This window comes from Oncorhynchus gorbuscha, unplaced genomic scaffold (genome assembly GCF_021184085.1).
Source record: "Oncorhynchus gorbuscha isolate QuinsamMale2020 ecotype Even-year unplaced genomic scaffold, OgorEven_v1.0 Un_scaffold_4585, whole genome shotgun sequence".
In the NCBI taxonomy this organism is placed as follows: domain Eukaryota; kingdom Metazoa; phylum Chordata; class Actinopteri; order Salmoniformes; family Salmonidae; genus Oncorhynchus; species Oncorhynchus gorbuscha.
The window spans coordinates 394-15,929 of record NW_025748571.1 but is presented as its reverse complement, the minus strand read 5'-3'; the positions used below and the strand labels follow the sequence as shown (position 1 = coordinate 15,929).

At 46.4% G+C, this 15,536-nt stretch overlaps 1 pseudogene; it reads right to left on the bottom strand.

Annotated features, from left to right (window-relative positions):
- LOC124028650 overlaps positions 1 to 15,226 on the bottom strand; it is a 32,441-nt pseudogene extending 17,215 nt beyond the window's left edge.
- Positions 15,227 to 15,536: the final 310 nt, after the last annotated feature.

Here is a 15,536-nt window from a genome sequence, read left to right as displayed (position 1 = left end):
CAGGCTTACATAGAGGAGGGAGGAGACAGGGTTAGATGGAGGAGGGAGTATGGAGAGAGTTAGATAGAGGAGGGAAGAGACAGAGTTAGATAGAGGAGGGAGGAGACAGGGTTAGATAGAGGAGGGAGGAGACAGAGTTAGATAGAGGAGGGAGGAGACAGGGTAAGATAGAGGAGGGAGGATGGAGACAGGGTTACATAGAGGAGGGAGGAGACAGGGTTAGATAGAGGAGGGAGGATGGAGACAGGGTTAGATAGAGGAGGGAGGATGGAGACAGAGTTAGATGGAGGAAGGAGGATGGAGACAGGGTTAGATAGAGGAGGGAGGAGACAGGGTTAGATAGGGAGGAGGAGACAGGGTTAGATAGAGGAGGGAGGAGACAGGGTTAGATAGAGGAGGGAGGAGACAGGGTTAGATAGAGGAGGGAGGAGACAGGGTTAGATAGAGGAGGGAGGAGACAGGGTTAGATAGAGGAGGAGGAGACAGGGTTAGATAGAGGAGGAGGAGACAGGGTTAGATAGAGGAGGGAGGATGGAGACAGGTTATATAGAGGAGGAGGATGGAGACAGGGATAGATAGAGGAGGAGGATGGAGACAGTGATAGATAGAGGAGGGAGGATGGAGACAGGGTTAGATAGAGGAGGGAGGAGACAGGGTTAGAAAGAGGAGGAGGAGGAGACAGGGTTAGATAGAGGAGGGAGGATGGAGACAGGGTAAGATAGAGGAGGGAGGAGACAGGGTTAGAAAGAGGAGGAGGAGACAGGGTTAGAAAGAGGAGGGAGGATGGAGACAGAGTTAGATAGAGGAGGGAGGATGGAGACAGAGTTAGATAGAGGAGGGAGGATGGAGACAGGGTTAGAAGAGGAGGGAGGAGACAGGGGTTAGATAGAGGAGGGAGGATGGAGACAGAGTTAGATAGAGGAGGGAGGAGACAGGGTTAGATAGAGGAGGGAGGAGACAGGGTTAGATAGAGGAGGAGGAGACAGGGTTAGATAGAGGAGGGAGGATGGAGACAGGGTAAGATAGAGGAGGGAGGAGACAGGGTTAGATAGAGGAGGGAGGATGGAGACAGAGTTAGATAGAGGAGGGAGGATGGAGACAGAGTTAGATAGAGGAGGAGGATGGAGACAGGGTAAGATAGAGGAGGGAGGATGGAGACATAGTTAGATAGAGGAGGGAGGATGGAGACAGGGTTAGATAGAGGAGGGAGGAGACAGGGTTAGAAGAGGAGGGAGGGAGGAGACAGGGTTAGATAGAGGAGGGAGGATGGAGACAGGGTAAGATAGAGGAGGGAGGAGACAGGGTTAGAAAGAGGAGGAGGAGACAGGGTTAGAAAAGAGGAGGGAGGATGGAGACAGAGTTAGATAGGGAGGGAGGATGGAGACAGAGTTAGATATAGGAGGAGGATGGAGACAGGGTTAGAAGAGAGGAGGAGGAGACAGGGTTAGAAAGAGGAGGGAGGGAGGAGACAGGGTTAGATAGAGAGGAGGATGGAGACAGGGTAAGATAGAGGAGGGAGGAGACAGGGTTAGAAAGAGGAGGGAGGAGACAGGGTTAGAAAGAGGAGGGAGGATGGAGACAGAGTTAGATAGAGGAGGGAGGATGGAGACAGAGTTAGATAGAGGAGGGAGGATGGAGACAGAGTTAGATAGAGGAGGGAGGATGGAGACAGGGTTAGAAAGAGGAGGGAGGAGACAGGGTTAGATAGAGGGAGGGAGGATGGAGACAGAGTTAGATAGAGGAGGAGGATGGAGACAGGTTATATAGAGGAGGAGGATGGAGACAGGGATAGATAGAGGAGGGAGGATGGAGACAGGGTTAGATAGAGGAGGGAGGATAGAGACAGGGTTAGATAGAGGAGGGAGGATGGAAACAGGGTTAGATAGAGGAGGGAGGATGGAGACAGGTAGAAGGTTACTTGGCTCTTGTTTCAGTCAGTATCAGAGGTAGAAGGTTACTGGGCTCTTGTCTCAGTATCAGAGGTAGAAGGTTATTGGACTCTTGTCTCAGTCAGTATCAGAGGTAGAAGGTTACTGGACTCTTGTCTCAGTCAGTATCAGAGGTAGAAGGTTACTGGGCTCTTGTCTCAGTATCAGAGGTAGAAGGTTACTGGACTCTTGTCTCAGTCAGTATCAGAGGTAGAAGGTTATTGGACTCTTGTCTCAGTCAGTATCAGAGGTAGAAGGTTACTGGACTCTTGTCTCAGTCAGTATCAGAGGTAGAAGGTTACTGGGCTCTTGTCTCAGTATCAGAGGTAGAAGGTTACTGGACTCTTGTCTCAGTCAGTATCAGAGGTAGAAGGTTATTGGACTCTTGTCTCAGTATCAGAGGTAGAAGGTTACTGGGCTCTTGTCTCAGTATCAGAGGTAGAAGGTTATTGGACTCTTGTCTCAGTATCAGAGGTAGAAGGTTACTGGGCTCTTGTCTCAGTATCAGAGGTAGAAGGTTATTGGACTCTTGTCTCAGTATCAGAGGTAGAAGGTTACTGGACTCTTGTCTCAGTATCAGAGGTAGAAGGTTACTGGGCTCTTGTCTCAGTATCAGAGGTAGAAGGTTACTGGACTCTTGTCTCAGTATCAGAGGTAGAAGGTTACTGGGCTCTTGTCTCAGTCAGTATCAGAGGTAGAAGGTTACTGGACTCTTGTCTCAGTATCAGAGGTAGAAGGTTATTGGACTCTTGTCTCAGTATCAGAGGTAGAAGGTTACTGGACTCTTGTCTCAGTCAGTATCAGAGGTAGAAGGTTACTGGACTCTTGTTTCAGTCAGTATCAGAGGTAGAAGGTTACTGGACTCTTGTCTCAGTCAGTATCAGAGGTAGAAGGTTACTGGACTCTTGTTTCAGTCAGTATCAGAGGTAGAAGGTTACTGGACTCTTGTCTCAGTCAGTATCAGAGGTAGAAGGTTACTGGACTCTTGTTTCAGTCAGTATTAGAGGTAGAAGGTTACTGGACTCTTGTCTCAGTCAGTATCAGAGGTAGAAGGTTACTGGACTCTTGTTTCAGTCAGTATCAGAGGTAGAAGGTTACTGGACTCTTGTTTCAGTCAGTATCAGAGGTAGAAGGTTACTGGACTCTTGTTTCAGTCAGTATCAGAGGTAGAAGGTTACTGGGCTCTTGTCTCAGTATCAGAGGTAGAAGGTTACTGGACTCTTGTCTCAGTCAGTATCAGAGGTAGAAGGTTACTGGACTCTTGTCTCAGTATCAGAGGTAGAAGGTTATTGGACTCTTGTCTCAGTCAGTATCAGAGGTAGAAGGTTACTGGACTCTTGTCTCAGTATCAGAGGTAGAAGGTTACTGGACTCTTGTCTCAGTCAGTATCAGAGGTAGAAGGTTACTGGACTCTTGTCTCAGTATCAGAGGTAGAAGGTTACTGGACTCTTGTCTCAGTATCAGAGGTAGAAGGTTATTGGACTCTTGTCTCAGTATCAGAGGTAGAAGGTTACTGGACTCTTGTCTCAGTATCAGAGGTAGAAGGTTACTGGGCTCTTGTCTCAGTCAGTATCAGAGGTAGAAGGTTACTGGACTCTTGTCTCAGTCAGTATCAGAGGTAGAAGGTTATTGGACTCTTGTCTCAGTCAGTATCAGAGGTAGAAGGTTACTGGACTCTTGTCTCAGTATCAGAGGTCGAAGGTTACTGGACTCTTGTCTCAGTATCAGAGGTAGAAGGTTACTGGGCTCTTGTCTCAGTATCAGAGGTAGAAGGTTACTGGGCTCTTGTCTCAGTCAGTATCAGAGGTAGAAGGTTACTGGACTCTTGTTTCAGTCAGTATCAGAGGTAGAAGGTTACTGGACTCTTGTTTCAGTCAGTATCAGAGGTAGAAGGTTACTGGACTCTTGTCTCAGTCAGTATCAGAGGTAGAAGGTTACTGGGCTCATGTCTCAGTATCCGAGGTAGAAGGTTACTGGACTCTTGTCTCAGTATCAGAGGTAGAAGGTTACTGGACTCTTGTCTCAGTATCAGAGGTAGAAGGTTACTGGACTCTTGTCTCAGTATCAGAGGTAGAAGGTTACTGGGCTCTTGTTTCAGTCAGTATCAGAGGTAGAAGGTTACTGGACTCTTGTTTCAGTCAGTATCAGAGGTAGAAGGTTATTGGACTCTTGTCTCAGTCAGTATCAGAGGTAGAAGGTTACTGGGCTCTTGTCTCAGTATCAGAGGTAGGAGGTTACTGGGCTCTTGTCTCAGTATCAGAGGTAGAAGGTTACTGGACTCTTGTCTCAGTCAGTATCAGAGGTAGAAGGTTACTGGGCTCTTGTCTCAGTATCCGAGGTAGAAGGTTATTGGACTCTTGTTTCAGTCAGTATCAGAGGTAGAAGGTTATTGGACTCTTGTCTCAGTCAGTATCCGAGGTAGAAGGTTATTGGACTCTTGTCTCAGTCAGTATCAGAGGTAGAAGGTTATTGGACTCTTGTCTCAGTCAGTATCAGAGGTAGAAGGTTACTGGGCTCTTGTCTCAGTATCAGAGGTAGAAGGTTACTGGGCTCTTGTCTCAGTATCAGAGGTAGAAGGTTACTGGACTCTTGTCTCAGTATCAGAGGTAGAAGGTTACTGGACTCTTGTCTCAGTCAGTATCAGAGGTAGAAGGTTACTGGGCTCTTGTCTCAGTATCCGAGGTAGAAGGTTACTGGACTCTTGTCTCAGTATCAGAGGTAGAAGGTTACTGGACTCTTGTCTCAGTATCAGAGGTAGAAGGTTACTGGACTCTTGTCTCAGTATCAGAGGTAGAAGGTTACTGGACTCTTGTCTCAGTATCAGACGTAGAAGGTTATTGGACTCTTGTTTCAGTCAGTATCAGAGGTAGAAGGTTACTGGGCTCTTGTTTCAGTCAGTATCAGAGGTAGAAGGTTATTGGACTCTTGTCTCAGTCAGTATCAGAGGTAGAAGGTTACTGGACTCTTGTCTCAGTATCAGAGGTAGAAGGTTACTGGACTCTTGTCTCAGTATCAGAGGTAGAAGGTTACTGGGCTCTTGTAATATTAAACATAGACTACTCACTCCTGGCAGTTGCTGTTGTAGCTGAAGGTACATCTGAGCAGACTGTCCAGAGTCATCAGGCTGATGTGATTGAACATGTCCTGGCGGCTCTCTCCCTCGGCCACCAGGCGCGCCACTTAGACTGAGCGCCAACCAACAGGGGAGAGACCATAGAGTTAATTAGAGGAGTCATCTTTGTATCTGTCCTATTAAGGTGTCTGTGACAGCCTCAGTGACGCTGCCTGTTCTATATCCATTTTGAAGTAGTCCATTTTCTTATTTTTTTAGTGTTTTTAAAAAGCCTAAAGCTAATATTGGTGATTTACAGCCACCTGCAGTGCTGGAGTCCTGAATCATATCTTGTGTCATTTATTTATTGTGGCCACTAGATGGCAGTGATATAGCTTAAAGCCATTTACAAACACTGCAACCAGGCGACAATGCTCTGATATTTGGCTGGTCACTTAGAACCCATAGGAATCCCCACCAAGTTGACTTCTTTAAAATGGTGGAATCACTCAATGGCAATGTACATGCTAAAGTGGGTTATGTCCATAACAAGTCCACCAACTAACTCTATGGGAGACATGTGTGTTGCCTACCTCACCACATCGCCACACTACCTCTTACATTCTTACACCAGGTGAGGCTGGTGGGAGGAGCTATAGGAGGACAGGCTCATTGTAATAGCTGGAATTGAACCAATATAGCTCCTCCCACCAGCCACCTCTGTCTGACACACTGTATCTGAAACCTAATCATCTGAAACCCAACCAAAACAAAAAGCAAATGCATCAAACTAATTTGATGTAGTCACTGCGTGCTATGAATACGGGACCAAATACTTCAAATCAAATCAAATCAAATCAAATTTTATTTGTCACATACACATGGTTAGCAGATGTTAATGCGAGTGTAGCGAAATGCTTGTGCTTCTAGTTCCGACAATGCAGTGATAATGTCATGTTTTGTCATTTATTATCATGTCTTGTCCCTGTGCTTCCCATTCTATTAGTTTCCCTCTGCTGGTCTTATTAGGTTCTTTCCCTCTTTCTATCCCTCTCTCTCCCCCTCCCTCTCTCACTCTCTCGCTCTCTCTTCTCTCTATCGTTCCGTTCCTGCTCCCAGCTGTTCCTATTCCCCTAATCATCATTTAGTCTTCCCACACCTGTTCCCGATCCTTTTCCCTGATTAGAGTCCCTATTTCTCTCCTTGTTTCCCGTACCTGCCCTGTCGGATCCTCATTTATAATTCACCGTGCTGTGTCTATGTTTTGCCCTGTCGTGTCGTGTTTCCCTCAGATGCTGCGTGGTGAGCAGGTGTCTGAGTCTGCTAGGTTCAAGTGCCTTCCCGAGGCAACCTGCAGTTCTCGATCAGTCTGTTCTCGTCTTTACGTGTAGTATTATGCTTTTTGTTTTGTAAAGTTTATTCTGGATTAAATACTCTGTTTTCGCCAAGTCGCTTTTGGGTCCTCATTCACCAGCATGACAGAAGGATCCGACCGAGGAATGGACCCAGCGACTACAGACGCTCGTAACACTGCCGTCGAGATCAAGGAGCCATGCTCGGCAGACACGAGCAGGAATTGTCTGCTGCTCGCCATGCCGTGGAGAACCTGGCCGCTCAGGTTTCCGACCTCTCTGGACAGTTCCAGAGTCTTCGTCTCGTGCCACCTGTTACTTCCTGGCCTGCCGAGCCTCCAGAACCTAGGGTTAATAACCCACCTTGCTACTCCGGGCAGCCCACTGAGTGCCGCTCCTTTCTCACCCAGTGTGAGATTGTGTTCTCTCTCAACCCAACACATACTCTAGAGAGAGCTCGGGTTGCTTACGTCATTTCACTCCTTACTGGCCGGGCCCGAGTGGGGCACAGCTATCTGGGAGGCAAGGGCTGATTGTTCTAACAATTACCAGAACTTTAAAGAGGAGATGATTCGGGTTTTTGACCGTTCAGTTTTTGGTGGGGAGGCTTCTAGGGTCCTGGCTTCCCTATGCCAAGGTGATCGATCCATAACGGATTACTCTATAGAGTTTCGTACTCTTGCTGCCTCTAGTGACTGGAACGAGCCGGCGCTGCTCGCTCGTTTTCTGGAGGGACTCCACACAGTGGTCAAAGATGAGATTCTCTCTCGGGAGGTTCCTTCCAGTGTGGACTCTTTGATTGCTCTCGCCATCCGCATAGAACGACGGGTAGATCTTCGTCACCAGGCTCGTGGAAGAGAGCTCGCATCAACGGTGTTTCCTGCTCCGCATCGCAACCATCTCCCTCCTCTGGCTCTGAGACTGAGCCCATGCAGCTGGGAGGGATTCGCATCTCGACTAAGGAGAGGGAGACGGAGGATCACCAACCGCCTGTGCCTCTATTGCGGATTTGATGGACATTTTGTTAATTCATGTCCAGTAAGAGGCCAGAGCCCATCAGTAAGCGGAGGGCTACTGGTGAGCGCTACTACTCAGGTCTCTTCATCTAGATCTTGTACTACTATGTCGGTCCATCTACGCTGGACCGGTTCGGAGTGCTACATGCAGTGCCTTGATTGACTCTGGGGCTGAGGTTGTTTCATGGACGAAGCATGGGTTCGGAAACATAACATTCCTTTCAGACAGTTAGACAAGCCTACGCCCATGTTTGCCTTAGATGGTAGTCATCTTCCCAGTATCAAATTTGAGACACTACCTTTAACTCTCACAGTATCTGGTAACCACAGTGAGACTATTTCTTTTTTGATTTTTCGTTCACCTTTCACACCTGTTGTTTTGGGTCATCCCTGGCTAGTATGTCATAATCCTTCTATTAATTGGTCTTGTAATTCTATCCTATCCTGGAACGTATCTTGTCATGTGAAGTGCTTAATGTCTGCCATCCCTCCCATTTCTTCTGTCCCCACTTCTCAGGAGGAACCTGGCGATTTGACAGGAGTGCCGGAGGAATATCATGATCTGCGCACGGTCTTCAGTCGGTCCCGAGCCAACTCCCTTCCTCCTCACCGGTCGTATGATTGTAGTATTGATCTCCTTCCGGGGACCACTCCTCCTCGGGGTAGACTATACTCTCTGTCGGCTCCCGAACGTAAGGCTCTCGAGGATTATTTATCTGTGTCTCTTGACGCCGGTACCATAGTGCCTTCTTCCTCTCCGGCCGGGCGGGGTTCTTTTGTTAAGAAGGACGGTACTCTGCGCCCCTGCGTGGATTATCGAGGCTGAATGACATAACGGTTAAGAATCGTTATCCGCTTCCCCTTATGTCATCAGCCTTCGAGATTCTGCAGGGAGCCAGGTGCTTTACTAAGTTGGACCTTCGTAACGCTTACCATCTCGTGCGCATCAGAGAGGGGGGACGAGTGGAAAACGGCGTTTAACACTCCGTTAGGGCATTTTGAGTACCGGGTTCTGCCGTTTGGTCTCGCCAATGCGCCAGCTGTTTTTCAGGCATTAGTTAATGATGTTCTGAGAGACATGCTGAACATCTTTGTTTTTGTCTATCTTGACGATATCCTGATTTTTCACCGTCACTCGAGATTCATGTTCAGCACGTTCGACGTGTTCTACAGCGCCTTTTAGAGAATTGTCTCTACGTAAAGGCTGAGAAGTGTTCTTTTCATGTCTCCTCCGTTACTTTTCTCGGTTCCGTTATTTCCGCTGAAGGCATTCAGATGGATTCCGCTAAGGTCCAAGCTGTCAGTGATTGGCCCGTTCAAGGTCACGTGTCGAGTTGCAGCGCTTTTTAGGTTTCGCTAATTTCTATCGGCGTTTCATTCGTAATTTCGGTCAAGTTGCTGCCCCTCTCACAGCTCTTACTTCTGTCAAGACGTGTTTTAAGTGGTCCGGTTCCGCCCAGGGAGCTTTTGATCTTCTAAAAGAAGAGCGTTTTACGTCCGCTCCTATCCTCGTTACTCCTGACGTCACTAGACAATTCATTGTCGAGGTTGGCCTTCAGAGGTGGCGTGGGAGCCATTCTATCCCAGCGCTTCCAGTCTGACGATAAGGTTCATCCTTGCGCTTATTTTTCTCATCGCCTGTCGCCATCTGAGCGCAACTATGATGTGGGTAACCGTGAACTGCTCGCCATCCGCTTAGCCCTAGGCGAATGGCGACAGTGGTGGAGGGCGACCGTTCCTTTTGTCGTTTGGACAGACCATAAGAACCTTGAGTACATCCGTTCTGCCAAACGACTTAATGCCCGTCAAGCTCGTTGGGCGTTGTTTTTCGCTCGTTTCGAGTTTGTGATTTCTTACCGTCCGGGTAGCAAGAACACCAAGCCTGATGCCTTATCCCGTCTGTTTAGTTCTTCTGTGGCTTCTACTGATCCCGAGGGGATTCTTCCTTATGGGCGTGTTGTCGGGTTGACAGTCTGGGGAATTGAAAGACAGGTTAAGCAAGCACTCACGCACACTGCGTCGCCCGCGCTTGTCCTAGTAACCTCCTTTTTGTTCCTGTTTCCACTCGTCTGGCTGTTCTTCAGTGGGCTCACTCTGCCAAGTTAGCTGGTCATCCCGGTGTTCGAGGCACTCTTGCGTCTATTCGCCAGCGATTTTGGTGGCCGACTCAGGAGCGTGACACGCGCCGTTTCGTGGCTGCTTGTTCGGACTGCGCGCAGACTAAGTCGGGTAACTCTCCTCCTGCCGGTCGTCTCCAGACCGCTCCCATTCCTTCTCGACCATGGTCTCACATCGCCTAGACTTCATTACCGGTCTGCCTTTGTCTGCGGGAAGACTGTGATTCTTACGGTTGTCGATAGGTTCTCTAAGGCGGCACATTTCATTCCCCTCGCTAAACTTCCTTCCGCTAAGGAGACGGCACAAATCATTATCGAAATGTGTTCAGAATTCATGGCCTCCCATTAGACGCCGTTTCAGACAGAGGCCCGCAATTCACGTCACAATTTTGGAGGGAGTTCTGTCGTTTGATTGGTGCGTCCGTCAGTCTCTCTTCCGGGTTTCATCCCCAGTCTAACGGTCAAGCAGAGGGCCAATCAGACGATTGGTCGCATACTACGCAGCCTTTCTTTCAGAAACCCTGCGTCTTGGGCAGAACAGCTCCCCTGGGCAGAATACGCTCACAACTCGCTTCCTTCGTCTGCTACCGGGTTATCTCCGTTTCAGAGTAGTCTGGGTTACCAGCCTCCTCTATTCTCTTCCCAGCTTGCCGAGTCAGCGTTCCCTCCGCTCAAGCGTTTGTCCAACGTTGTGAGCGCACCTGGAGGAGGGGTGAGGTCTGCACTTTGCCGCTACAGGGCACAGACTGTGAGCCGCCAATAAATGCAGGATTAAGAGTCCTAGGTATTGTTGCGGCCAGAGAGTGTGGCTTTCCACTCGCAACCTTCCTCTTACGACAGCTTCTCGTAAGTTGACTCCATGCGGTTCATTGGTCCGTTCCGTGTCTCCCAGGTCGTCAATCCTGTCGCTGTGCGACTACTTCTTCCGCGACATCTTCGTCGCGTCCATCCTGTCTTCCATGTCTCCTGTGTTAAGCCCTTTCTTCGCACCCCCCGTTCGTCTTCCCTCCCCCCTCCCGTCCTTGTCGAGAGCGCACCTATTTACAAGGTACATAAGATCATGGACATGCGTTCTCGGGGACGGGGTCACCAATACTTAGTGGATTGGGAGGGTTACGGTCCTGAGGAGGAGTTGGGTTCCGTCTCGGGGCGTGCTGGACCGTTCACTCATTGATGATTTCCTCCGTTGCCGCCAGGATTCCTCCTCGAGTGCGCCAGGAGGCGCTCGGTGAGTGGGGGTACTGTCATGTTTTGTCATTTATTATCATGTCTTGTCCCTGTGCTTCCCATTCTATTAGTTTCCCTCTGCTGGTCTTATTAGGTTCTTTCCCTCTTTCTATCCCTCTCTCTCCCCCTCCCTCTCTCACTCTCTCGCTCTCTCTTCTCTCTATCGTTCCGTTCCTGCTCCCAGCTGTTCCTATTCCCCTAATCATCATTTAGTCTTCCCACACCTGTTCCCGATCCTTTTCCCTGATTAGAGTCCCTATTTCTCTCCTTGTTTCCCGTACCTGCCCTGTCGGATCCTCATTTATAATTCACCGTGCTGTGTCTATGTTTTGCCCTGTCGTGTCGTGTTTCCCTCAGATGCTGCGTGGTGAGCAGGTGTCTGAGTCTGCTAGGTTCAAGTGCCTTCCCGAGGCAACCTGCAGTTCTCGATCAGTCTGTTCTCGTCTTTACGTGTAGTATTATGCTTTTGTTTTGTAAAGTTTATTCTGGATTAAATACTCTGTTTTCGCCAAGTCGCTTTTGGGTCCTCATTCACCAGCATGACAGATAACCAACAAGTAATCTAACTAACAATTCCAAAACTACTGTCTTATACACAGTGTAAGGATAAGGAACATGTACATAAGGATATATGAATGAGTGATGGTACAGAGCAGCATACAGTAGATGGTATCGAGTACAGTATATACATATGAGATGAGTGTGTATATACATATCTGGTACCATGTTGTTTTTATAGACCCAGCATGCTGCAGAGAAGGTGTGATCTGAAGGATACCTACAAACAGACAACTTAAGTAGTACTTGAAACTTTTTACTAGTTCGCTCCCCTGAAAATGGGAGGTCTATGTACAAAAACTGCTGTAATTTCTAAACTTCCCAGCCCATATGGATCAAAGTTTTCAAGTATAGAGCTAAAATAAGTTTAAAATACTTCACATGTCCCAATAATTGCACGAGGGCAGTTTAAAAACAGAGAAGCTGTTTCAGCGCATTCTTCCGTTCTAAAGCTGTATGCTATTCTCACTGTGAATGAGTCAGACTCAGTTGATTCTTGAATTGCATGAGACCATAATAAGCAATATTGCGCAGACTCTTGCCCAGCGTCTTGGAGAATGGATGAAGACCTCGCAGTTCTGGATATTCGAAGTGGAATACAGGAGTGAGAGAGCGTCGGCGGTTGATCCCTCTCTCCGTTACTCAGGAGGAGACTCTGTCCTGCATGACAATATTACTGTAACTGAGACCAGTCCTCTCCGTTACTCAGGAGGAGACTCTGTCCTGCATGACAATATTACTGTAACTGTGACCAGTCCTCTCCGTTACTCAGGAGGAGACTCTGTCCTGCATGACAATATTACTGTAACTGTGACCAGGGTAGAGGATCTGAGAGTACTGTATATAGTATAGGAAATAGTACTGTACCTTTGACTAGAATAGAGGATCCTAAAGTACTGTATATAGTATAGGAAATATTACTGTACCTTTGACTAGAATAGAGGATCCTAAAGTACTGTATATAGTATAGGAAATATTACTGTACCTTTGACTAGAATAGAGGATCCTAAAGTACTGTATATAGTATAGGAAATATTACTGTACCTTTGACTAGAATAGAGGATCCTAAAGTACTGTATATAGTATAGGAAATATTACTGTAACTGTCACTAGGACAGAGGATCCTAAAGTACTGTATATAGTATAGGAAATATTACTGTAACTGTCACTAGCACAGAGGATCCTAAAGTACTGTATATAGTATAGAAAATATTACTGTGACTGTCACTAGGACAGAGGATCTGAGAGTACTGTATATAGTATAGGAAATATTACTGTACCTTTGACTAGAATAGAGGATCCTAAAGTACTGTATATAGAATAGGAAATATTACTGTAACTTTGACTAGAATAGAGGATCCTAAAGTACTGTATATAGTATAGGAAATATTACTGTAACTGTCACTAGGACAGAGGATCCTAAAGTACTGTATATAGTATAGGAAATATTACTGTAACTTTGACTAGGACAGAGGTTCCTAAAGTACTGTATATAGTATAGGAAATATTACTGTGACTGTCACTCGGTCACTGTATATAGTATAGTAAATATTACTGTGACTGTGAGAGAGGATTTGATTTGAGAGTGTATTGTATGGATAAAGTAAATGAAAGGTGTTCATGTTTTGTACTTACCCAGCCATGGTCTCAGGAACCCATAGAAAAGCTCATCTTTGACTGTGATGGAAGCTGTAAGGATGGAAAAATGGTGAAGGCGATTCAGAAAAATAGTCACTGTAGGTCTACTTGCTAAGGAGAAAAGCAGACAGCATGGCACCAGGAAGTAGGGGTGTAGAGGGTACGGCAGCACCACCTGGTGGTGAGATGGTAAAACCACGCGAGGGAGTTATTTTTTCCACAAGCCTTTTTCTCATGACAAATTAACTCAACTGTAAACACACTGGCTAGCTAGCACACTAGAGCCAGTAGCACAATGGACAACCAAATCACATGTTTAGACCTATCTTCTCTGTCTAAACCGACAAACATTTAAGCCTAATTGAGATGCGAGGTAGCCTATCTAATTTGCAAAATGAAGACCTACAAGAGTCAATATATAACCAATTCTAAATGACACGGTAGCCATTAGGGGGGTTATAACCTATTCTAAATGACACAGTAGCCATCAGGGGGTTATAACCTATTCTAAATGACACATTGGCCATTAGGGTGGTTATAACCTATTCTAGATGACACAGTAGCCATTAGGGTGGTTATAACCTATTATAAAAAAACACAGTAGCCATTAGGGTGGTTATAACCTATTCTAAATGACAAACTAGCAGTTAGGGGGGGTTATAACCTATTCTAAATGACACACTAGCAGTTTGTAAAAAAGCCTAAACTAGACGAGAAGCATCTTTTATTCCGAAACGTTAGCTCGTGATTGGAACACATATTTCAGGAGTGTGTATGGGAGCTTGGGTGAGCAGGACAGGAGTGTGTATGGGAGCGATCAGCACCCCCCTATTCAAAACATCTTGCTGCAGCTACGACAGACAGCCTATTAGTCTATGGGCCAGTGGGAAAATGTATCCACTTTAGGGTGACAAAGCTTTGATGCTATTCAATTGTTCTCCACAAGCCCCTGATCAAATGAATATATAACCTCTCCAAAATAAAATGATGTTTTCACACATTTACATATCTTGTTGAATACTGAGTCCAAAATGTTTGAAGGCTGATTAAAGAACGTTGAAGAGAAGTTGGAATGTTCACTTGCTCGTTGAAAATGACTGGATCAAACAGCAATGGATGCATCCTATTGGATGGATGTCATGTTAACAACCACGGGATTGGTCCATTTTTGGGGGGCTGTTGTATCTAATGATTTACCTCGACTGATTCACCATTGAAACCAGAGTGTTTCAAATAGCAGAACAACATATTTGTTTTTAGGGAAGTTGGTCACAGAAATAAAGATATCTATATCTGGTACCATGTTGTTTTTATAGTTGACACAATACTCTGCTGTATATTAACACCCAGCATGCTGACAGGGAAGGTGTGATCTGAAGGATACCACAAACAGACAACTTAAGTAGTACTTGAAAGTATTTTTATTTTTCACTTCAGTACTTCACACCCTTGTCACGTGGTAACAGAGCACATCCCTATACTGCCCATTCTGTCTCCTTGCACCACAACATGAATACGTGTATAACATATGAACCCCCCTCAGGGTGGCCCCACAGACATGTCATTACCAATCCCAATTGTTTCATACCTTAAATAGTGTTGTATCATCAAGTTTATAATATATCACATTGAGTTAGTATAAGAAGATTGTTCCCTGACAACACAAAACTAGATTTCATTCCCTCAGTCTATGACCCCTAACTAACTAACTAAAGGGGTCATAACATATAATGTAGCGATAGCCACATTTAGCTACCTCTGATAAGTGTTATTGAACCTTACTGAAAATTGTAGTTAGACTTTGCTAGCCCAAAGTAGACAAATGTGTGAAATGGTAAATGAAGTGGTATTCTGTATACAGGGCACACTGTTCATTAGGGCACACTGTTCATTAGGGCACACTGTTCATTAGGGCACACTGTTCATTAGGGCACACTGTTCATTAGGGCACACTGTTCATTAGGGCACACTGTTCATTAGGGCACACTGTTCATTAGGGCACACTGTTCATTAGGGCACACAAGTAAAAAACGTTTTGAAACATTTAGCAATGGGAAATTAAAATGAGCACTTCTTATTGGACAATTCCAGTTAGTCCCTCCCGGGTTACAGTTGGTTTTCTTCAGTTTGGTGCCCTAATGAACAGGAGCCAGGAGTGAGATGTATGTACCTGGTGCCAGCAGCAGAGGCTTGATGTAGTCAGGGTGGAAGAGTCGTACCAGGGAGTAGAAGGGGCCCAGAAACCAGGAGCAGGAGTGGCTGTAGGTTCTTACCAACTGATCCACCGCCTGCAGGCCCTCCTCCGTGCTCCGCATCTACACACACACACACACACACACACACACACACACACACACACACACACACACACACACACACACACACACACACACACACACACACACGTAGGTAGAAACACACACACACGTAGGTAGAAACACACACACACACACCACACACACACACACGTAGGTAGAAACACACACACACCACACACACACGTAGGTAGAAACACGCGCACACGCAGACACACATTTCGTTTATAATATATTAATAAAGATAAACAAGTATATTTCATTAGGGAAACAAAGAAAGGCCTCCAGTGTTGGCAACATTAGGGAGGCTGGGGGGGAGGTTCCTCCAGCATT